Source organism: Capra hircus, chromosome 9 (genome assembly GCF_001704415.2).
Source record: "Capra hircus breed San Clemente chromosome 9, ASM170441v1, whole genome shotgun sequence".
NCBI lineage: Eukaryota > Metazoa > Chordata > Mammalia > Artiodactyla > Bovidae > Capra > Capra hircus.
In genome coordinates, this window is record NC_030816.1 from 33,932,877 (window position 1) to 33,957,668 (window position 24,792).

A 24,792-nucleotide genomic window follows, 5' to 3' on the forward strand; every position below is an offset into this window, starting at 1 on the left:
ATACCTAATATTCATTTAAATGTTGAATCATAAACCAGGAAAATGACTAGTTTTGAAAGAAATATCAAATGGTTATCTTTAATTGTACCATTTAGAATTATAAATGTATGAATGTTCTAAATGCTGTATCTGCAAAGACATTTTGTATTGTTAGTCTTTTTTATTTTTTTAAGACCTTCCCCACCTATATCTTCCCACTGTTTTTTTTTTTTAAACAGGTTTATTGTGGCATACTTCCATGCTTTTTAAATACTTTATTGAAGCATAATTTAAAATACAATATGTTGAGCATAGAGTATACATTTTCATACGTTTCTATATGTGCGTAAGTTGCAAAACCATCACTAGAATCAAGAGAATGAACAAAACCATCCCCTCAAATTTCCTTGTGCTCCATGTTCATCTCTCATCCTTCCTGTCCATTTCAAAGTAATCACATATCTGTTTTATGGCACTACAGATAAGTTTATATGTTCTAGCATTTGATATAAATGAATCATATAGCTTATGATTCTTTCTGCCTGACTTATTTCCACTACTTTTGTATATTTTGAGTCATCTGTGTTGTTATGAATATTAATAGTTCAAGAGTATTTCACTGTATAGATATTACTTTTAATCTATTAATTTGTTTATGGATATTTTAATTTTTCTCAATTTTTTACTGTTGCAAACATACTATAAACTTTGTGGACAATTATTTTAAGGACATTAGCTTTCTTTTATCTTGAGTGTATACACTATGACAGCATTTTATAGTATATACATATTTAACATTAAAAAATATATATTCCAAAGTAGTTGTAAAGAGCCTCTGATGAAAGTGAAAGAGGAGAGTGAAAAGGTTGACTTAAAGCTCAACATTCAGAAAACGAAGATCATGGTTCCATCACATCATGGGAAATAGATGGGGAAACAGTGGAAACAGTGTCAGACTTTATTTTTCTGGGCTCCAAAATCACTGCAGATGGTGATTGCAACCATGAACTTAAAAGATGCTTACTCCTTGGAAGAAAAGCTATGACAAACCTAGATAGCATATTCAAAAGCAGAGACATTACTTTGCCAGCAAAGGTCCATCTAGTCAAGGCTATGGTTTTTCCAGTGGTCATGTATGGATGTGAGAGTTGAACTGTGAAGAAATCTGAGCGCCAAAGAATTGATGCTTTTGAACTGTGGTGTTGGAGAAGACTCTTGAGAGTCCCTTGGACTGCAAAAAGGTCCAACCATTCCATCCTAAAGAGGATCAGTCCTGGGTGTTCATTGGAAGCACTGATGTTGAAGCTGAAACTCCAATACTTTGGTCACCTAATGCAAAGAGCTGACTCATTGGTAAAGACCCTGATGCTGGGAAAGATTGAGGGCAGGAGGAGAAGGGGATGACAAAGGATGAGATGGTTGAATGTCATCACCAACTCAATGGATATGAGTTTGGGTGGACCCCAGGAATTGGTGATGGACAGGGAGGCCTGGCGTGTGGCAGTTCTTGAGGTTGCAAAGAGTCGGACACAACTGAGCGACTGAACTGAACTGAACTGAACTGAACATTCCCACTGGCAATGTATTAAAGATTGACTGCTCCACATCCTCTCTAACATTTAGTAGGTTTCACCTATATTTTTAACCGTTATAATAAGTGTGCAGCATAATCTCATTGTGATTTTAATCTGCATTTTCCTAATAATTAGTGATGGTGATTATCTTTCTCTAAATTTAAATATTAGTTCTAATACACTTTAGATTCATTAAAATTTTCTATTTTCAAAATCTTATTGTCTATCAAAAGAGATTGCTTTACTTTTTGGCTTAATTATATTGATATCTAATTAACTTTAAAGAAATTTCCCCACTTAAATAGTGCAGACTTCTTTTTTTTTTGTATAGTCACACAAATGTATGACCATCATCACAATATAATTTTAGAACATTTTTATCACCCCAAAAGGAAGCTCTGTTTCCATTAAGTAGTCTCCATTCCCTCCTACTAGGCAACAAGTAAATTAATCCCAATCTCAATAGATTTGTCTATTCTGCAGAGTTCATACAAATGGATTAATATGGTAGGTGGCCATTTGTAGTTGAATTTGTTCCACTTAGCATAAGGTTACAAATTTTCATCAGTAGTCATTATTATTGCCAAACAATATTTCATTTTTTTTTCATAAATTGTATATTGTTTACTCATTAGTTTATGAACATTTGGGTTTTTCCACCTTTTGGCTATCATGGATAATATTGCTGAAAACATCTGTGTATAAGATTATTTTTTCTTTCCTTTCAGGAAGAGATTTGGAAGAATTGATATCAATTAGTCTTTAAATATTTGATATAATTTACCAGTGAAGTCCTTTGAGTTTGGGCTTTTTAAAAAATTATTATTAGACAGTGTAAGGTAATCATTTCAGTTAGTACTGGGCTCAGATCTTTATTTTGGTTCCTCATACTATGTGTTCTTATACATAATTTTCCCACTGGTGAAATGTAAATAACGGTATTTGTCATTGGTTTGGCATACATGAAATTAATATAAAAAAGAATGAATAACAATTGTGGTGGGTGGCATGTATTCAATAAGCATTTAATATATTATAAATATTATTATTATATATCCTATTTGATCAAGAAACAAAGTATTAAGTATGGAACTTGACACAACACAATTCTATATTTAAATAGATTTCCTTGACCAAATGATATAAAATGGCTCATTTAACAGATAAATTTGCAAATAAAGACGATTTTAGAGCACATTTTATATGTTGGAATACATTTCAGCAAGCATATACATGATATCATTTAAAACTTACGCCAGACTATAATTTCAGAAATTTTGATTTTCAAGCACTAAAAATGCGTATTTCCTTTCTTACTGACTTTTTATCAGAATTTTTCTAGCTCATGCCTTACAGTAGCCTTAGGCTGATCAGAGATCAATAAATTGATACTTATAACTATTTTCTAAACTTTGGCCGGCAGTACCGAAAATGACTGTATGAAAAATGCACGTTAGAAAACAGCAAGTGTATATTTTAATCTAAATTATTTGAGCTAATTTTTTCAAGTCCATTTACTTGCCACCACTTACTGCAGGCGTTATTTAATATATTTAAGCATGTGTTATTACTTTATATTTTATATCATCAAAGGGCAAAAGTGTCTATAGGGAGATTTTCTGGAAACCTAATATGTGAGGAAATAGCATCAAGGACCATAAACAGTTTAACTCATTCAATTGTGTATGTGACATGACTTACAATAATGCTGGTGCAAAATCAGCTTCCATCTTCTACTCTCGTGCGACTTTCTATAACACGTTTGCTTTTTGTTTCATATTTCAAAATTCTAAACATAAGAAACAAACAAATACTGCTTTTTATATTCACTTGTGCAGCTATTGAGTTTGTGTTTACCATATAAATATGTTTTTCCTTGTTCAATATTATTTAAATAAAGTGACTGCCAAAAAGATAAATAATGGTCTACGCAAATCTACTCAAACTTGTGACTATTCAGTATTCAATAGGAGACTGATACCTGAATATTTGTTAAAAACAATCAAACAAACAAACAAAAAACCAAAAAACCTGAAAACCAAAATTAAATGACACAGTTGTTATAGAGGATAGAAAACTTCATGTGCAAACATATTGCCCTGAGGTCAGTGAATAAGGATCTGAACTTCAGAATATATTTAAGTGATTTACGGGATTCACCACCCTGAGCTATTTCTGATTGCAAATATTTGACAATTTTGAATTAAAAAGCTACCAAAATTTAACTACTAGTCTTCAGATTTAGGTATCATGACATCTGGACACTTTACAAACTCTAATTTGAATAATACAGACAGGATTTTTGCAATACATTTAACTTTAAAGATTTATTTTCTAATCAGGTATTATATCTGAGTATATTTACTTTTTATATCAAGTCTATTTAAAGTGACCTTTTCTGCTGCATCATAATCATGTAAAAGAGTTACATCTTGCCATTTAAATGCAAAATAGCTTAACCTTTGGTTCTTTTTCAAGAGTACAGAGCATTGATTTTAAATGGCAGATACTTAAATTATTTACTTTCACAAAAGTAGAAAAATAGAGTTTGATGATTTTTTTCCTATTCATAAATAATTTCTATGACTAAATAAAATTCCTTTTGATATATAAAGACAGGTTAGTTTTAAATATGTATTTAGTTGCAGTGTCCCATAGTTTAATAGTTTAGATAGTGCTTGTAGATATATAGACCCCCAACTTGAAATAATATCAGATGGTAAAGAATCTGCCTGCAATGTGGGAGACTCAGGTTAGATCCCTGGTTTGGGAAGATCTCCTGGAGAAGGGAATTGCAACCCACTCCAGTATTCTCTGGTGGCTCAGACTGTAAAGCGTCTGTCTACAATGCGGGAGACCTGGGTTCAATCCCTGGGTCGGGAAGATTCGCTGGAGAAGGAAATGGCAATCCACTCCAGTACTCTTGCCTGGAAAATCCCATGGACAGAGAAGCCTCATAGGTTACAGTCCATTGGGTCACAAAGAGTCAGGCATGACTGAGCGACTTCACTTCACTTCACTTCCAGTATTCTTGCCTGGAGAATTCCATGGACAGAGGAGCCTGGAGAGCTACAGTCCTTGGGATCTCTAAGAATCGGACACGACTGAACGACTAGCGCGCGCGCGCGCGCGCACACACACACACACACACACACACTCACATTCAAAATTTTAAAACTTTCATAAACAATATAACACATAAAGTTGTGTGCTTTAAACCAAATACTTGTATAAATTGAATGCTAGAATTCTTAATTTTCTGTTCATACTCCCAACTTTGACAAACTAACCCACTAATCCTTCCACAAAAATAAAGAGCTGATTGTGAATTCCCTTGTCTATGTGATTGTCTGTATAACTTGGCCCTATATGATTCTGTTTCTTCAGAATTACACTGTCTCTGTAAAGCTCATTCCTCTATTCATATTTAAATGCAACTTCTTTTATTTTGCAAACCCTGCATTCATCACTTAATCTTTTAATAATTTAAGAACAATTTAGAGTTTACAAAGAAATATCTCATTATTTCTTTCATTATTTTTAAGGAAGTTTCATGAGAAAGGCCCTGAAAAGCATTTTCCACTGCAACCCATACATGAACTTAATCTCCAACTTTCTCTTCAGTTCTCTTGTTCAACAAAAACTGCATAGCAAGTGGCTCCTAACCCTCAAGAAAAATTTCCTCTTCTGAGAACTCTTTTTGCCCATCTATTCATGAACCTACTCTAGTACTCTTGCCTGGGAAATCCAATGGACAGAGTAACATGGGGGGCTACCCTAGTTCAAGGGGTAACAAGAGTCAGACATGTCAGTGGAGTGTGTAATTTCCTTGGTTCTGTCTCATCACAACAAAAATTTGAAGCAACGGACCAGTGTTACAGCTCTGTGTTACAGCTCAGTTTTATTTAGAAAGTAAAGGAAAATACATCCTTGAGACATGAGGGCGTGCTGACCCAAAAGACATGAAGAGGACACAGAGAGAGTGAGAGAGAGAGAGAAAGAAACCCCCGGTCATTTGATTCCTCTTTCTATATGTTTTTTTTTTCTCCTCCCCATGGGCTGCTGCTGCTGTCACTTCAGTCGTGTCCAACTCTGTGAGACCCCATAGACGGCAGCCCACCAGGCTCCCCCGTCCCTGGGATTCTCCAGGCAAGAACACTGGAGTGGGTCCCCATGGGCTTGCCCTATGTAAATTGGGCTAGCAAGGAGTGCTGTTTGTTTTACCTGAGGTCTTCACTCTGGTCCTTGGACCTTCCTTATTTTTGAGGGCTTTTCCCTTCCTTGTCTTTTAGCCACCACCATTCTGGACTCCTTTTTCCTATTCTAACTACCTAACATTCCCCTCTCATGAGATGGGAGGCCCAATTCTTTGGGAATAGGTGAGCTGAGGTCTTTCTGGCTACTTGCTGCTGAGCTGGGACAGTGAGGGGCATTGGCCCTCCCACTCTTTCTAGTCTCAGGCCTCAGAGTCCTTACAGTGGTGTTCATCTAAAGGTGAGTAATATTTTTTTTGCGGTCAGCTATAGTTTTATATATCCTTGTTGAACTGGCACTGCGTATTGTAGTTTGTTGACCTGGGCAGAGACAAAATGGGTTAGACAATTGATAATACATGGAGCAATCATAAGCAGCTTCAATACTGTGATAACAGGACTAGTAGGGACATTCAGTTTAGTTCAGTTTGGTTCAGTTGCTCAGTTGTGTCTGACTCTTCTTAGCCAAATCCAAATTCCCATTGCCAGGAAGATCCCCCAAAAAGAGATTGTAGCCACCCTGAGAACCCTCCAGCTCATTCTTTGATATCCTGTAGGGTCTGAATGTTTTTCTGAGGACTGTGAGATTTTCTTTAACTTATCTGGAACTATTTACCTAGAAACAACAAGTCTCATTCAAGATGGCTAAAGTCCATCCTTGTTCAGAGATCAGAAGATCTATCTCCTGTCTGTTTTGGAGTACAACCCATCCAAGCTGTGTTGGCTTTTTAGAGCTTTCCCGAAAAATCTTATCCTCAGAAACCTAATTTAGGGGGTGTTCATTAGAATGGCACTCATTTGTAGTTCTGAATAGGTATCTGAGATCTCCCAGGGGCTCACAGGTGTATTGAGTGTCCTCTTCTGTTTTATTCCATGGCGTGACTCATGAGTAGTGAATCCAGGAGTCGAGTCCTGGTACTTTGACTGCTGTGGGAGTAGAAAGTATTACAGAGTAAGGACTCTTCCATGTGGGCTGGAGTTAAGCCTTTGGGTGCTCATTTTTCCAGATTTTAATTAGGACTTGAGTCCCTGGAGTGTATAGTGGTGAATCTTTAGAATCTTTTGGATCCTGGTTGATACCCCACAAGTGTATATCCTGTTGGAATTGCCCAGTGGCCATGGTATAAGACCAGAGGGTTTGAGCCTCTGAATCTAGGAAGAGGTCATTGACATAAACAAAAGGTCTCCCATATAGCATCTCATAAGGACAATACGGGTGCAGAGGAGAGCTATTGGTAAAGCCTCCTTCCATCCCAGAGAGGTCTCCTGGGTTATCTTTTTTATGACTGATTTTAAGAATTGGTTGGCTCTTTCTACTTTTCCTGAAGACTGAGGCCTCCAGGAACAATGGAGATAGTAAGTAATGCCCAAAGCTTTAGAGACCCCTTAGGTGACCTTAGAAGGAAATGATGTCCTATTGTCACGTTGTAATGACCTGGGCAGACCAAATCTTGGAATAATTTCATGCAGCAATTTTTTTTACTACCTCCTCAGCCTTCTCAGTCCAGGTGGGAAAGCCTTCAATCCATCCCATGAATATATCTATCATGACTAATCGGTATCTATATCCTTGAGAAACTGGCATCTGGGTGAAGGACTTCTGTTAGTCCTCTCCTGGGTAGGTCCCTGGGCCAGTTGGGGTCTTTGAGCTCCTTGGGGGTTGTTTAATTGTCAAGTGGGACAAGAGGAGACCACTTGCCTTACAGTTGTTTGGAGGCCTGTTCCTCTGAAGGATCTTTCTAGTAATCTTTGGAGGGCCTTTCCCCCTAAATGAGTGGTGGCATGTAAGTAGTTAACTAACTTTCATTGGAAGTTCCCAGGGAGAAAAGAGAGTTCCTTCCTTTGGAATCATATGATCTTCTTGAAAGCCCTCACTCTTAGCTTTAAGAGTCTCACCTGCAATATATGAAGGAATTTCTGGCAAATTAGCCTGTGGAACCAAGGTGGAAATCCCTGTTAGGTCATTGTTCTGTAATGCTGCTCTCTTAGCTGCCTGATCGGCTGCCCTGTTCCCTCCTGCTACTTCTGTGCTCCCTTTTTGGTGTCCTTTACAGTGGGAAACTGAAACTTCAGCGGGCAGATGGACTGCTTCCAAGAGTCTAAGGATTTGATCACCATATTTAATTGGGGATCCTCGGATGGTCAAGTGGCCTCTTTCTTTCCAAATAGAAGCATATGCACGCAGCACCAGAAAGGCATACTTGGAGTCAATGTAAATGGCTATTCTTTTTTCCCAGGCCTGAAGCTCGAGTCAGGGCTAAATGGGCTGAAATACCTTGTAGCAAAGCTTTAGCCTCTATGGTCTCAAATTTGGAGACTACTGAATATCCGGCTCTTCTTTTTCCATCCATGACAAAGCTGATTCCATCAGCGTACCAGATTTCCTCAGGATTGGTCAGAAGATCTTCCAACAATCCCTCTCAGGGTTTTGTCCAGTGGTCCAAGGTTTCTAGGCAAGAGTGAAAGGAGAAGAGAGTCCTTGGGGGTAGGCAGGAGGCTGGCCGGGTTAAGAACCTCACAAGGGGATATAGTCAGCCCTGAATTTTCCATCAGCAATACTTGATATCTGAGGATTCTTTGATCAGACATCCATAAGTGGCCTCTCCCATTCAGGAGTTGTTTCACTTGGTAGCTAACAGTTATTTTGTCCCCAAAAGAGAGTTTTAAAGCATCTTCTATCAGGACTGAAATAGCTGCAAGGTTTTGAAAGAAGGGAGAAATTTCTTTCCAATAAGGGAGGAGGATAGTCAAGGACCACTAGAAACTGGAGGGAAAATATTTGTCCATCCCAGCAACAAACTTCTCAGATGAATCTTTTAGTAATTGTTTTTCCTGTAGCACCCAAAATAGTACAGGTTTGGGAGGAAAAGCCTCCAGAGTAGGAGGTCAGAACAGAGTAGGTAGACCCTGTGTGAATCAAGAAATTCTCAGACCTACCTGCCACATCCAGTTGTACCTTTGGCTCCAGCCCCATGATGGTTATCTGAGACAGGTGGGCTAACTGAAGTGGGCTGCTTCAGTCCTTTTGAACCTCTGAGGGAAGGCTTGGCACTTGACCTTCAGGCTCTTGGGTCCCGAAGGCACAGTGCCACCCAATGTCCCAATCGATGGCATTTGTAGCAAGCCATTTTAAGAAACTTGTCATGGTTTGGACACTCTGGCCCAATGTCCCGCCTGTCTACAGATTAGGCATTTGTCTAGTGCCTTGTCCTTCAAGGACTCAGGGTTTGCCACAGAGCTTCCCTGGAAGGCAGTCAACATCTGGGCATGCCTTGTCTCTTTCCTTTTCTCCCTTTCCTGGGCCTTGGCCTCCCTCTCCTGTTCTCTGTTATAAAAGGTGTTGATGGCTGTCTGGACCTTCTCATCTAAAGAGGCAGCAGGGTCCTGTTGCTGTAGCTGTTGTAACTTTATCCTGATGTCTGATGCCCATTGGGACAATAATTTGTCCTTTAAAATCACCTGTTCCTCATAAGAGTCTAAGTACAGACTGGTAAACTTTTGGAGGGCCTCTTTTAGCCTTTCCAGAAAGGCAATTGGGTTCTCATTGGGCTTTTGAGTTATTGCTGAGACTGGGCACAGTCCCACAAGTAATAAGCTTCCTTCTATTTCCATGGGTGGACTTCCTTAGGGGTGAGTCTTTCTGAAGCTTATCCTACCCAGTACTGTTGTAACCTGAGAGCCAGGCATCCCCAGGTCAGGGTACAGATCCCCAGGCAAGCTGAGGCATGACAGCCTCCTGGAGATCAAATTCCCGGGCAGGTCGAGGTATGTCAACCTCCTGGGACCCCTGGACTGGTGGATCCCTGAGCAGGTTGGGGCATGACAACTTTTCAAGGACCAAATCCCTAGGCAGGTCAAGGCAGGTTAATCTCCCGGGACTCCTGGTCTGGAGTTCGGCATCCCTGAGGTCTCCCTTGGGAAATGGCAACCCACTCCAGTATTTTTGCCTGGAGAATCCCAGGGACAGAGAAGCTTGCTGGGCTGCCATCTATGGGGTCACACAGAGTCGGACTCAACTGACGCGACTTAGCAGCAGCAAGGTCTCCAGCGTGACTAGCGCTGGGTAGGATTAAGGGGTTGTAATTTTAACTCACTGCCAGTTTGTTCACTGCAGATGGAATAGATGTCAAGATGTAAGCCAATCAAAGCCTGTGCCCTGAAATTGGAAATCTGGTGAAACAGCCATAAACCTTATCCTCTTATTGCTCTGACAGACTGTAAGTCACTGATTTCCTCCCCTAGTCCTCCATAAGAGCAGCTTAGGGTGTTTCCAATGGGAAACATTTAATTATCATAGACCCACTTTAGGTAATAACAGAATTAATGACAAAGAAGTGGGTTATCTGGTCCTGTTAAGGGCATTAAATTATTTAAATAATAGGCGGGGTGGAGCAATGTTACCTACAAGGTGGCAGGGTCCTGGTTGTAGAAGTTAGTAATTGGCTTCAGAACAAATTGATAAGAGGCAATAGGCCAGATGTTCCATAAAAGTGGAGTGGAGATTTGATCCAGGGATATGTTTGTAACTTTAGGAGAAGGGTGGTAAGGCTTTGGGCCCAAATGGCCTGCAGGGCTAACTCCCAAAGTGGCAAACATTATCCCTGGAAGCCCAATTGCCTTTGAAGGGATGTCAGCAGATGGACTTCTAGCAGGCATTGTGTGCCTGTCTCCCGCCCTAGTGGGTTCACTGAGAGATGCTGTTGTTGCACATGTTGTAGGAAACATGGAAAATGAAGGCCTGCATATCTAGAGGGATTGGATTTTATACAGTGTTTCCCTCCCAGGGGCTAGCTATTTTCTGGTTGTCCCTCCAGAAGATTGTAGAGGCAACATTGTGGGCCTGGACAGGTCTCAGGAAAAGAGCATGAAACAGGAGGGAAGGGGGCAGGGCACAACTTTTGACTGAATGACATAGCCCAAGGGCATAACATAACAGATTAAAATCAAATGGGTCCAAGACAACAAGTCAAATTCAACTAAACCTTGATTCCCAATCTGCAAGCTGAATGACACACACAGGTGTCAGGACAGTTTCAAGGCACTGTCAAAAAATGGAGGAATGGGTGGTTCCCCAATGGTTGGGATGATCCTTCCATTCATTAGCATATGAATTTACCCAGCTTGCAAAACCTAGCCACACCACATTCCATGGCCATAGAACTTGCCCTCCGCAATGGCCCACACTCTACTCTCTCTGGATCTGAACAAAGCTACTTCCTACCTATTGCTGTGTCTCTAACTGATTTTTTGCAATGAGACATCAGAGCCTGAGCCTCATTAGATCCTGAAGCCAGGCATCATAGGTTTTGGCCAGGCTCAATCTTGGGAGAGAGTGAAGGACCTAAGCTACTCCATTTTGTTAAAGAAGACTCCATTTTGTAAAAATTCCCAGAAAAGAGCTTTTTGGAAATCCCTTAACCTCACCCCGCCACCCTGGGACCAATCAGAACCCGTGGCAAGCCCGGGAAATGAAAACCAATCAGAACCCAACACCTAACCCTTCCACAGAAGGTAACCAATTAGAAGTCTCCCAACCCAGAAACTCCCATTTTTCAAATTTTTTGCTTGAGAATACCCTATATAAGCAATGAAACCCAGAGCTCGGGGCTCCTCCCTATAGGTGCTGCGTCGGTATCGGTGGGAGCCCCAGCTTGAGCTTGGTAATAAAAACTCTTTTGCTTTTGCATCGGATATCGGCTCCCTGGTGGTCATTGGGAGGTTTCGTGACTTGGGCATAACAAGAGCTGAAGGATAGGAGAAAAAAGCAGTGGGAAAAACATGCCGAGGAATCCCCTTCATAACCTGCCAAACTCTGCTAAATACCTGACCTATGCTCACAATTTTCATTGGCCTGATCCTTGGCACAAAGAAAATTAAGGACAGAAGAACTTCCACCAGCTTGGCTATCAGCTACTGCAGCCCAGTGGATATTGAAGCTTTGGGGACACACTGAGGAGTAAGTCCTGCCAGAGTCCCTCAATAGCACCCACTCCCACTCAGCTGTTCATGGGGCATTCAAGGAAACAAGAAATGAAAGATTGCAAAGGAATTAAGATTTTGTTAGGCATATGTCCTTCCAGCCATAGGAATAAGGACCTCCTACATTAAACAGAGGTCTTCTAGAATCTGAGACTGAGCCACGTGAGCTTTCTGCTGAGTTCACTTTTCACTGTCCCAGTTTCCAGAGCCCTGGGCTTCTTGTCACTTACCCCACACTGGGTTTGCTTCATGTTCAGCTTCCACTGTGGGAGCTTTCACTGAGTTGGGCTCCTAATGTGCTTGGCCTCCTCCTTGTGAGGGCCACACTGAAGTTGTTTCAACAAGGTTAAATCTGAGAAATGGCACCATAGATGTAGGGGGAATATGTAATTTCCTCATCTCTGTCTCATCACAATAATTTGAAACGACAGACCAGTGTTACAACTCCATGTTACAGCTCAGTTTTATTTCGAAAGTAAAGGAAAATACATCCTTGAGGTGTGAGGGCATACCAACTCAAAAGACACGAAAAGAGAAACCCCCAGTCCTTTGGCTCCTCTTTTCATATGTTACCTTCTCCTCCCCCTGGCTGTGTCCTATGTAAATTGGGCTAGCCAGGAGTGCTGTTTATTCTACCTGAGGTCCTCACTTCAGTCCTCAGACCTTCCTTTGTTCTATTTTCACGGGCTTTTCCCTTCCTTATGTTTTGGCTACCACCATTTTGGATTCCTTTTTCCTATTCTAACAACTTAACAGACACAACTTAGCAATTAACCATTCAATAAAAACCAGCTGAACTATTGCCCCTCAGTTCAGTTCAGTTCAGTTCAGTCGTTCAGTCATGTCCGACTCTTTGCGCCCCAAGAATCGCAGCATGCCAGGCCTCCCTGTCCATCACCAACTCCCAGAGTTCACTCAAATTCATGTCCATTGAGTCGGTGATGCTACCCAACCATTTCATCTTCTGTCGTCCCCTTTTCCTCCTGCCCCCAATCCCTCCCAGCATCAGAGTCTTTTCCAATGAGTCAACTCTTCGCATGAGGTGGCCAAAGTACTGGAATTTCAGCTTTAGCATCAGTCCTTCCAATGAACACACAGGACCATTCTCCTTTAGGATGGACTGGTTGAATGTCCTTGCAGTCCAAGGGACTCTTAAGAGTCTTCTCCAACACCACAGTTCAAAAGCATCAATTCTTTGGCGCTCAGCTTTCTTCACAGTCCAACTCTCACATCCATACATTACCACTGGTAAAACCATAGCCTTGACTAGATGGATTTTTGTTGGCAAGGTAATGTCTCTGCTTTTGAATATGTTATCTAGGTTGGTCATAACTTTCCTTCCAAGGAGTAAGCTTCTTTTAATTTCATGGCTGCAATCACCATCTGCAATGATTTTGGAGCAGACTTTTATTTTTGGAGCAAAAAATAAAGTCTGACACTATTGCCACTAAATCTCTGTAAAAACTTTTCTTTCCTTCCCTGTTGGGAGCCAGCGTGAGGAACTCCATCCATGGCAAAGATCATGAGGAAGGAAGCTTGGCATACGCAAAGGGGTGATCAAGCCTCAGGAAACCCCCTGTTCCCAAGCATCTACCCCCAAAACCAGAGTACTGTACGGGGAGCTCTCCCCCATAACCATTTCTCACAGAGAAGGAGTTAACTTGCAGCTCCAGTTAATAAAAATTTGTGGGCGTGACAAGACTGTTTCAACTTATGAACTCTGAAGTTTCTCTGGCCTGCCTGATCAGGTTCATCAGGCCACATGTGATTTTTTTACAGCCTCCCAACCTTGAGAGGCATGGGATGTTTTAAAACTTTCTAAATACAGACTCTTCTGAGAAGTTAGAAAATCATTAGTATAGTATTAGTGGGTCGATTAGGAACTATATTGGTGAAGGGTTTTTCTTCATTTGTCGTGACAATAATTACTGCTAATTCCATGCCCTGGGTGTGACAAGGATGTCTCAGGTCAAACCTCTCTGTTGACAGACTAGCTTGTGTGACAACCTCTCAATCATAAACAGCACAAAGAGTTTGGAGTATTAGCACAGGGCTTTTTTCTTTGATGAGTCAATGATTGCCATCAGGCCTCCATATCCTTAGGCACCTGGAAATATATTAATCAATGTATTTGGAATATGGAAAAGGAAATATAGTAGTTTTTGATGTCAGCAATATTAGACTTTTTGAGTTAATGAGTTTTCTCTTTTGTTATAGATCACTGTACTTTGTTATAAATCACTGTGTCCTTGCTATGTAAAAATGTAACTTTATCACTATCTTAAGACAAAATAGATCTTAAGGGGAACATTGGTGAAGGGTTTACATTTGTTGAGCCAATATTTGCTGCTAAATCTCCATATTCCTGCCCTTATAATGAATATAACAGCATATAGGAGAAATAAGTATTAACCTTTAAGATTAATCATGTTAAACCTTAGGTTAAGTAAATTCCTTCCTTGATTGTAACTCACTACACCCTCACCCTATAGGAATGCAACTTTATTTGGAGGGTGGCGCCTGATTTAAGAAAAAATCACCCCTGGAAAAATAAGTTTTCTGGTTAACTGACCGGTATCAGAAAGAGCCATATAATGTCAGCAGACCTCATGGCTAGAAGATGATGTAAAAATCCATGACCTTTGTATAATTTTATATGAAGCACCTGATTGTGACAAGGGTCAGGTCTGCTGACCCCCACGTGACTTTGTATTCATCCCTATGTATAACAAAAAGGTATATAAACAAACCTGAAAAATAAAGAAATTGGATCAGTTTCTGGAAAGACTGACTCCCCTGTGTTGTTTCTTTCTTGCTCCCCATTTTCCTGGCTGAATTCCCATCTGCAATATGGGTACTCATCAAGCCTGCTAATTCTGCCTGGGCTTCTGAGATCGGACCGGGGAGGCCTCAGTGCCTCCTCTTCTTTGGGAGAATGGAAAGATGCCTGTGGCCTACGTAGGTGGTGATTGGTATTCCATGTAAACCAGCTATTCAGCCTCTTTTCTCCACTAATTCTCTTACTACACTATCTGCTTCTAATCTCCCTCTTTATCTGTAATTAAATAAGTTTTTTCCAGGATGCCGATTCCGTCCCCACCTTCGAATTACACTGGATCCACCAGGGCTGGACTCCGGCACTTCCCCAAGGGAAAACATCCCTTAACAAAGAAACTTACTTCTGTTGATCAAACTTTAGTTGGCTTTTCTAAGTCCTCTTTTCAACTAGTTCTCATCCTTGGGCTTTGGTGTATATCTTTGTGGGGTCTGTTGTTGTTCAGTTGCTCATTCATGTCCAACTCTTGTGACCCTATGGACTGCAGCACTCCAGGCTTCCCTGTCTTTCATCATCTCCCAGAGCTTGCTCAAACTCATGTCCATTGAGTTGGTGATACCATCCAACCATTTCATCCTCTGTCATCCCTTTCTCCTCCTGCCTTCAAACTTTCTGAGCATCAGAGTGTTTTTCCAATGAGTCGCTCTTTGCATCAGGTGGCCAAAGTATTGGAGCTTCAGCACCAGTCCTTCCGGGGAATATTCAGGGTTGATTTCCCTTAGGATTGACTGGTTTGATCTCCTTACCATTCAAGGGAGTCTCAAGAGTCTTCTCCAACAACACAGTTTAAAAGCATCAATTCTTTGGCACCCTGCCTTCTTTATGGTCCAACTCTCATATCCATACATGACTATTGGAAAAACCATAGCTTTGACTAGACGGACCTTGGTTGGCAGGTAATATACTGTCTAGGTGTGTCATGGCTTTTCTTTGAAGAAGCAACTGTCTTTTAATTTCTTGGCTGCAGTCACCATCTGCAGTGATTTGGGGGCCCCAGGAAAATAAAATCTGACACTGTTTCCATTGTTTCCCCATCTACTTACCAAGAAATGATGGGACTGGATGTCATTTTTTTAGTTTTTTGAATGTTGAATTTTAAGCCAGCTTTTTCATTCTCCTTTTTCACCTTCATCAATGGGTCTGCATTGCACAGTTTCAGCAAGAATCCTTCTAAGTCAGTTTACAAAAAATTCCCTAGCAAGAACATTTGATCATCCTCAATATGATCACCTTGGCCTACCTTCAGTAAAAATCCTTTTAAGTCAATTTAGCAAAAATATCCCTCCTCTTAAAATCTCCTTTTCCATCCACTGACTCTCATTCCTTGAATCTACTCATTCGCTATAAATTTTCACTTGTTTTGGTTGTATTTGGAATCAAGCCACTTCTATTTTGAGGTTTCTTTCCCACATTTGCAATAGTTCCTAAATAAAATCTATTTTTACCACATCAATTACTATTAAGTTCTGGGTTTTCTTTAACAGCTCTGAGTTAGTCTCACATTGCATTTTTTAGATTAAAAATTTATGCTTAACAATTGTCTGGTTAATTTTCTTTTAGTCTTATGACAGGGTTACTATTGCTCTAAGAATGTTGAGGAACTCCATTTTTATTGGCTCTTGTATATAACATTAAAAATATTAATGCCATTCATTATCTCTTGTTACAAAGGTCTAGAATGACTAATCTGTAACAGGTGTTGACATTATGTTAACCTCCTTTAACAAAGGATTTTATTTATATATTTCATTTGAAAATAAAATTATAAGTGATTTAAATAATGAAAAGTTTATATCAAGAGAATACAATGATTCTTTGTGTAAGATCATAGTTAAAAGCTCTTAGGAATTCTCTTTTCAATGTGCAAACATCTACTTTGAGAATTGTATAATAATCTTCAGCAGGAGTAAAATTTACATACAATTTAACAAGTGGACAATTACATAAGTTTTTGGAATATCTTTTCTTGCTTTTAGGAGTATTTATGGGGAAGATGAAGGATATTAAAGCACAAGACCAGTTTATTTTAGGGATCTTAAAGTTAAGATGTCTAGTGATTTGTCAAACTATTCAACTATTTGGGAAGTAGAGACTAGAAAAAATATTTCACATAGACCAAAAAAAAAGTATTTCTCAGATTTATCAGTGAAACAAATTGGAGGAACTAATAAATAAAGGATAAGTAACTATAAAATATAATAATAAATTTATTAATTCTATTTAATAAAATAATTGGGATTTACATGTGGTGGTTCCTTAATTTTATACCCCCAAACTCCTTTGTTTATTGAAGGAACAAAGTTAGTCATTATAGAGTGAGATGTTTAAAATAAAATAAACCAGCAGGGTTGTAAAAATTATGTGACTTTATATGTGTGCATGTGCTAATCCATAATCTTTTGTTATGTGTAATGCAAGTAATTTTTCCTTATTAAGAAAAATATAAATCTCTATTTATCCCAGCAACAGACTGATGAATGTTATCAATCTTAATGGCCCACTGAAGACCACTTACCCTTGTAAATCAATTTTTAGTGCAATTTAAGTATAAAATCAATTCTGCAAACTATTTATGCTTTGTTCATGTAGATACAAACTGAGTTCATTAATCATAAAGGATTAAAAATACAGAGAATTAAGATTTTTTAAAAAATTATAAATAAAAAAGTAAACATTTATATGCTTCCTAAAAGTTTCTACAAATATAAAGCCACCTTAAAAACTGAAGGTTTTAGATAAATAATCTGTTTAAATGAGTACACTTATAATTATGTTTAGATTTGATTAGTTTACTATTTTCATGCTTACTGGTGCTGCTAGCGGTAAAGATCCTGTCTGCTAGTGCGGGAGACATAAAACATGTGGATTTGATCCCTGGACCCAGAAAATCACCTGGAGGAGGCATGGCAACCCATTCCAGCAACACCAGTTTGCTTTCTAAAGTTATAGCTACTTAGTAAATATTACATAAGTGAATAAAGAAGCTACCCAAAATTAAAATGAACAAATATGTTTTGTACACTTGCCAAATATTAAGTGCTGTTCTAGGCAACAGAGATTCAATACAAATATAATTTATGTTAAAAATGATACAAAGTTAATGGGAACATTATACATAACAATAAATGCATATAACCCAATGTTGTGGTTGTAGTATAAGTGAGAGAATATTGCTGGATATTAGAAGGGTCATATGCAATATAATGGGCTTCCAAGGTGGCACTAGTGGTAAAAGGACCTGCCTGCCAATGAAGGAGATGTAAGAGACACAAGTTCGATCCTGAGTTGAGAAGAGCTCCTGGAGGAGGGCATGGCAACAGATTCCAGTATTCTTGTCTGGAGAATCCCATGGACAGAGGAGTCTGACAGGCTATGGTCCCTAGGGCTGCAAAGATTTGGACATGACTAAAGTGACTTAGCACACACATGCGGTATAACTTGGCATGGAAGTAGCAGGAAGACTTACCTTAAGAGGTGAAAGTCAAATCTCAGGTAGATCTCACACCCTTTTTACAAAGAATTAAAAAGCAAAAACATTATATTTTATAATGCCTGAAACTCTTAATCTGCTTCATTTCATGGAAGGAAAAGAACACTAGGCACTGACATTACCTATTTTGTATGCTCTTCATGCTTTAAATTAGAACTGGTGCATTGGAAGGACCGATGCTGAAGCTGAAACTCCAGTACTTTGGCCACCTGATGCAAAGAGCTAACTCATTGGAAAAGACCCTGATGCTGAGAAAGATTGAAGGCAGGGGGAGAAGGGGACAACAGAGAATGAGATGGTTTTATGGCATCATTGTCATGATGGACATGAGTTTGAGTAGGCTTTGGGAGTTGGTGATGGACAGGAAAGCCTGGCGTGCTGCAGTCCATGGAATCGCAAAGAGTTGGACATGACTGAGCAACTGAACTGACTGCTATAGAATTCCTGTTTGTGAAAGAATGGTGAACATATCAGCATTGCCTACATACAGTGTTCTTTATTTCATGGAGGATATCAAGAATAAGATTCAACAAAATAAAGGAAGTAAGATGGGGAAAATGAGACTCATTTAGACTCAATGGAAAAGATTCTGATGCTGGGAAATATCGAAGGCTAAAGGAGAAGGCAGTGACAGAGAATGAAATGGTTAGATGCCATCACTGACTCAATGGACATGAATCTGAGCAAACTCCAGGAGGTAGCAAAGGACAGGGAAGCCTGGTGTGCTACAGTTCACGGGATCACAAAGAGTCGGACATGACTTGGCAACGGAACACATTCTGACACAGACCATATTGTAAGTTCCTAGGGTGATTCAGCTTACTAAGTGCAAGATCAGGAGCTCTTCCCTGACAGTGTGACTGTGGATGCAATACTAGCTTTTCTGGTATGTCATTGCATTTTTAGGAAATGAGAAGGCTGAGGTAAATGATGTGGTCTGGGCAAATTACATAACACAGATTGCTTCATTTTGTCATCTGAAAAATGGGAATAATCATGATGCCTCCCTCTTGAGGTTTTTATGACAAATAAATGAGGTAGTATTATTTTAGGAAAGTTCTAAACATCTAAAATTTTCTTAATATAAGTACTATCATTGATAATTCAAAATTTATGGTACTTATTAATATATCTAAAGAAAATTAAAATGTGTTTTTGTTTTAAATTATTTATTTGTTAAAATTTGGCTGAAGTGAAAACTTTTACTCACAAACTTGGAGGGATTCAGATTGCATGCCCTGACAAATTATTTCCTGTGTCAGCATAGTCCATTCTATACACAGATTGATTATGGTACTTCAGTGGTTTTAAGAGTACATTGTGAGAATTGACCACTGTGAAAGAACAAAACCGTTTCTACATCTTCTCCCACATAAAATGCTCTAGGATGAAAGTAAAATAAATAGTAGCAGTACTGTAAATAAGAAAATTACCATTAATAGAGCAGAAGTTTTGGTGAATTATGAAAAGCACAGTCAGAATTGAATATAATCTCTATTATATTCTCTGATGTAATCTCTAAATAAGTAGATTAGGGAAAAAAAAATCACACTTAAAGCATTAGATAAGGGCTTCTGTAGAGTTAAGATGGTCTGAAATCAGAGTCAGTTGATACAAGGCCTAAGAACAATCCTGGGAAATTGTCAACACAGTTTATTTTGGGAAAAATATACCAAGAAGCAAAATTTTCTCCATTCTTTTGAAGATCAGTCAGCTTCAGGGTTTCACTACTGCATAAAATATGTTCAATTATATGGGTGGCAAAGCTATGTCACAGGTACCTAGGAAACTTACTAGTATATAGGACCACTCTTTAAATAAGTTATTGGACTTCTGATTCAGCAACATAGGGGGTTAACCCCACCATTAAATTCCTAGCCAGCATGTTAAGTAAAGAAAAGACAATAGAAATAGTGAAGAAAAATATTAAATTAGTGTTCACAGCTAACATTAATGTAAATATTAAAAGAAATGAAGGGAAACAAAGTGGACTAGAATTATAAAGTTCATTTGATTTGCTAGACATACCAGTTAAAAAAGAAAATCAACTGAACTTTACATGCTAGCAACAAATAATATGAAAAATATTGGTTTAAATTATTATTTAAACTATAGTAAGAAAACTATAAGATGAATATAATAAAAGATGAGCAGGAAGTTTATAAAGAATATCATAAAATATTTCAAAACATAATGAAAATTATAAATATATAGAGAAATTAATTGGTTTTATTTAACAAGATGATATTTCATAAAGTTTCTCCAGCTTTATCAAGTTTACTCAATTTCAGTTAAATCTTGACTTAATTTTTCAAGAAATAAGTCTATTAAAATTATTTGGAAAAACAAAGGCTAATAATAACAAAGAAAATTTTCAGTGAAAAAGTTCTGTAGGGAAAACTATCCTTGCAGATAACAAGGTTTATTGTCGTTACATCACTAAGGAAAATATGACACTGGGAGATTATATATATATATATATATATATATATATATATATATATATATATACAATATGTAAACCCAATGGAACATAGACCAGAAGCAGAACATGTGATAGATGATAGACTTATTAGAGTAAGCTGATGAGTAAAAGGTAAACTATTAAAACTATTGTAACTGGCCTTTTAAAAGGAAAACATAAAACTGAATTATTCCAAGCCATTATGCAACCAAATTTTGGAAGAAATAATGAAATTGTCTATATGTCAAAAGAAAAACTTTTACTCGGAGAATTTGCTTCCAGTCACTGCCTTGTATATTTTGGTTATTTGTAGCAGTAAGATGTTCTTCTTGGAGGTTTAAAATTCTCTGGGCTGGAAGCACACATTTGAATTACTGATTAATGGTAATAGTAAAAGTAAAGCCTGTGAATAAAGGGCTACATGTCTGGATACTTACACTGTTAGGGTTTTCATATTTTCTATTTTCCTGAATCATGTTGTTTAGTTTATCATTAAATTTAGAGTCCTCTAGACACTTAAACTGAAATTGCTTTCCATTTGAACTAGTGTGTGTGGATTTTTATCTCTAGATTCATTCATTTATCATTCACATATTCTCAGTAGTTTAGTACCATGAGAAAAGAAGCCATAGTAACATTAACAATAGGAAGCAAAATAAATTTATCCTGAATAGTATAGTTATAACAAGTGCATTTGATGCTTTAATATTTTGATGCGTGTATTTTAGTAACAAACTACTTGCTTTGTTATATTTCTTTTTAAAGTCATAACAATACATTGAATTTAACCTGGTTAAGACCATAAATTATTGTTCCAACAATTATTTCAGTAATTATTCAATTATAATTATTTCAATTACTATTATTATATTTTCCAAGTTAGTTTTTCTTAAAATTGATTTATTAAAATCATTTTAAATCATTAAAAGTTAGAAAAGTCTTGCATAAATAATCTTTTTATTGAATCAGCTTCTTTTTATTTGTTTTCTGAGGGTAATTTTCCATAAAAATCTACATAGTTTGAATAAATTATTGAATAAATTGTGGAGAATAACATCAGATTTGCATTTAGCTTTTATTTTTAAGTGTTCCATTGATTAAAAATTGCATATTCAATGATGTTACTAGTATTACTCATACACTTCATTAGTAAATCACACATAAAATACATAAAAGATTGCATTTATGAACTATATAAATCTAGCATATAACTTACACTTTGCTAAAATTAATTTAGGAGATATATTGTAAAGTAGTTTCTAGAGTAAAGGATATCAAAAGAAAAAAAGTAAAAATTATACAGTAAAATATTCAGGAATATTCCTCAAATTTGTATCAACAACTTCAAAATGGCACTATATTACCATCTAAAATATGCCACTCAAAGCTAACTGTAATCTTTATAACATATAATTTGATTGCCCTTCTATTCATTTCTAGTTACTTATGGGCATTCTTTCAATATAAGTATCAAATGATAATTATTGCTGATCATATTACTTTCACAGCATCATCTTTTAGGATGTGAAATAACTTAACTGAAATTCATCACCTCCACTTGACTTCTCATTCCAGGATGTCTTGCTCTAGGTGAATGGTCGCACCAGTTATGATTATTGTGTACAGTGTAAGGAAAAACTCCCAGGCAAAAATATCAGGAGGAAAACATTTAAGATCTACTCAGTTAGGAAATTTCAAATAGACAATACAGTAATGTTCATTCTCACCACCATGCTGTATAGCAGATCCCCAGAATATATTCATCTTATAACTGAAAGTGTTCATATTTTGACCAGTGTCTCCCCATTTCTATCAGCCCATGTACTCTGATAACCAACAATATACTGTCTGTTTCTATGATTTTGAGTTTTTTCCTCATTTAATGAGGTCATATAGTATTTTTTTTTTCATATCTCACTTATTTCACTTAGGCTAATGGCCTCAAGGTTCATCCATGTTGTAACACATCATAGGCTTTCCTCCTTTTTAATGGCTGAATATTGTTCCACTGTATATGTATGGAGACAACCATATTGTTTTTATCCATTCATCCATCAACAGACAGTATGTTTATATGTATATTGGCTGTTGTGAATAATGTTACTGTGAACACAGGGGTTCAGATATCTTTTTAGAAAAGCTGCCTCCACTAAAAGATGATGTCTTTATCAACAAACTGGACATTAACACTGAATATAGGTAATTTTAGATGTCAGGGAAACATATTGGTGAGGATAAGTATGACATAAGGGAATGTAATTCATATAATGTCTGACAATTTTGGAAATAACCCAAGTAAATGAAAACAGGAGAAGATGGTGAAAAGTTGGGAAGAACAATAAGCTTGCTGATTATTGTTTTATAAAAGCTGGATATCAGAGATCTCACTTAAATGGAAACATCAATCAACATATATGTATCTAAGGAATACAAATGAATACAATGAAAATAATGCTATAGACAAAATCAAGTTGTGAAAAAGAGAAAATCATGGTTAAAGTATAGGATACAAGCTTATTACTATTTACTGAAAAATTAATAAATAGTGCCTAAAGAAGGAGAGACCCAAGCATATTACATAATGACATGATGCCAAAGAAACTGCTGGGCACATAAGGCCTTTCTTTCTAACAGTAGAAAGCTTAAAAGGTGAACAGCAAAAAAGCTGGTAATAAAATACTTCGGGTGTATATGAAATATAAATCACAATACAAAATAACAGAACTGAGACCCAAACTATCCTGTTATTTCAGTAAATGTTGATTTTAATCTACCCATAAATAATCAGATTAGGTAATAAAAATCAAAATGATATGAAATAAACTCAACAAAAATTAAGTAATCAAAAGTTAAATAGAAGGATTCATAAAATTAATAACAGAAAAGTATAAATCAAGTACAAAATAGGGAATTTATGGTGCCTTGAATCCTTGGAGATATACAAAAACTGGAATATCCAGAAGCTTATAAGATACATAAGTAAGTGAAGTCAACTATGTTGATCTGGTTTGTGTGAGTTTATAAATGAACTGTTCTATCAATAACTCTCAAATCTACCTTGGTCTTAATTTTGTAATTGCTGTAACTGAAAAAATATACAACATGTGTGTAAATTGACTGTGTGGATCAAAATAAACTGTGGAAAATTCTGAAAGAGATGGGAATACCAGACCACCTAACCTGCCTCTTGAGAAATCTGTATACAGGTAAGGAAGCAACAGTTAGAACTGGACATGGAACAACAGACTGGTTCCAAATAGGAAAAGGGGTACAACAAGGTCACCCTGCTTATTTAACTTATATGCAGAGTACATCATGAGAAACGCTGGGCTGGAAGAAACACAAGCTGGAATCAAGATTGCCAGGAGAAATATCAATAACCTCAGATATGCAGATGACACCACCTTTATGGCAGAAAGTGAAGAGGAACTAAAAGACTCTTGATGAAAGTGAAAGAGGAGAGTGAAAAAGTTGGCTTAAAGCTCAACATTCCGAAAACGAAGATCATGGCATCTGGTCCCATCACTTCATGGGAAATAGATGGGGAAACAGTGGAAACAGAGTCAGACTTTATTTTTTGGGGCTCCAAAATCACTGCAGATGGTGACTGCAGCCATGAAATTAAAAGACGCTTACTCCTTGGAAGAAAAGTTATGACCAACCTAGACAGTATATTCAAAAGCAGAGACATTACTTTGCCAACTAAGGTCCGTCTAGTCAAGGCTATGGTTTTTCCTGTAGTCATGCATGGATGTGAGATTTGGACTGTGAAGAAGGCTGAGCACCGAAGAATTGATGCTTTTGAACTGTGGTGTTGGAAAAGACTTTTGGGAGTCCCTTGGACTGCAAGGAGATCCAACCAGTCCATTCTGAAGGAGATCGGCCCTGGGATTTCTTTGGAAGGAATGATGCTAAAGCTGAAACTACAGTACTTTGACCACTTCATGCAAAGAGTTGACTTATTGGAGAAGACTCTGATGCTGGGAGGGATTGGGGGCAGGAGGAGAAGGGGACGACCGAGGATGAGATGGCTGTATGGCATCATGGACTCGATGGACATGAGTCTGAGTGAACTCCGGGAGATGGTAATGGATAGGGACGCCTGGCGTGCTGCGATTCATGGGGTAGCAAAGAGTCGGATACGACTGAGCGACTGAACTGAACTGAAGTGTAAATGATAAGTTTTTAAACTGCTGCTGTTGCTGCAAAGTCTCTTC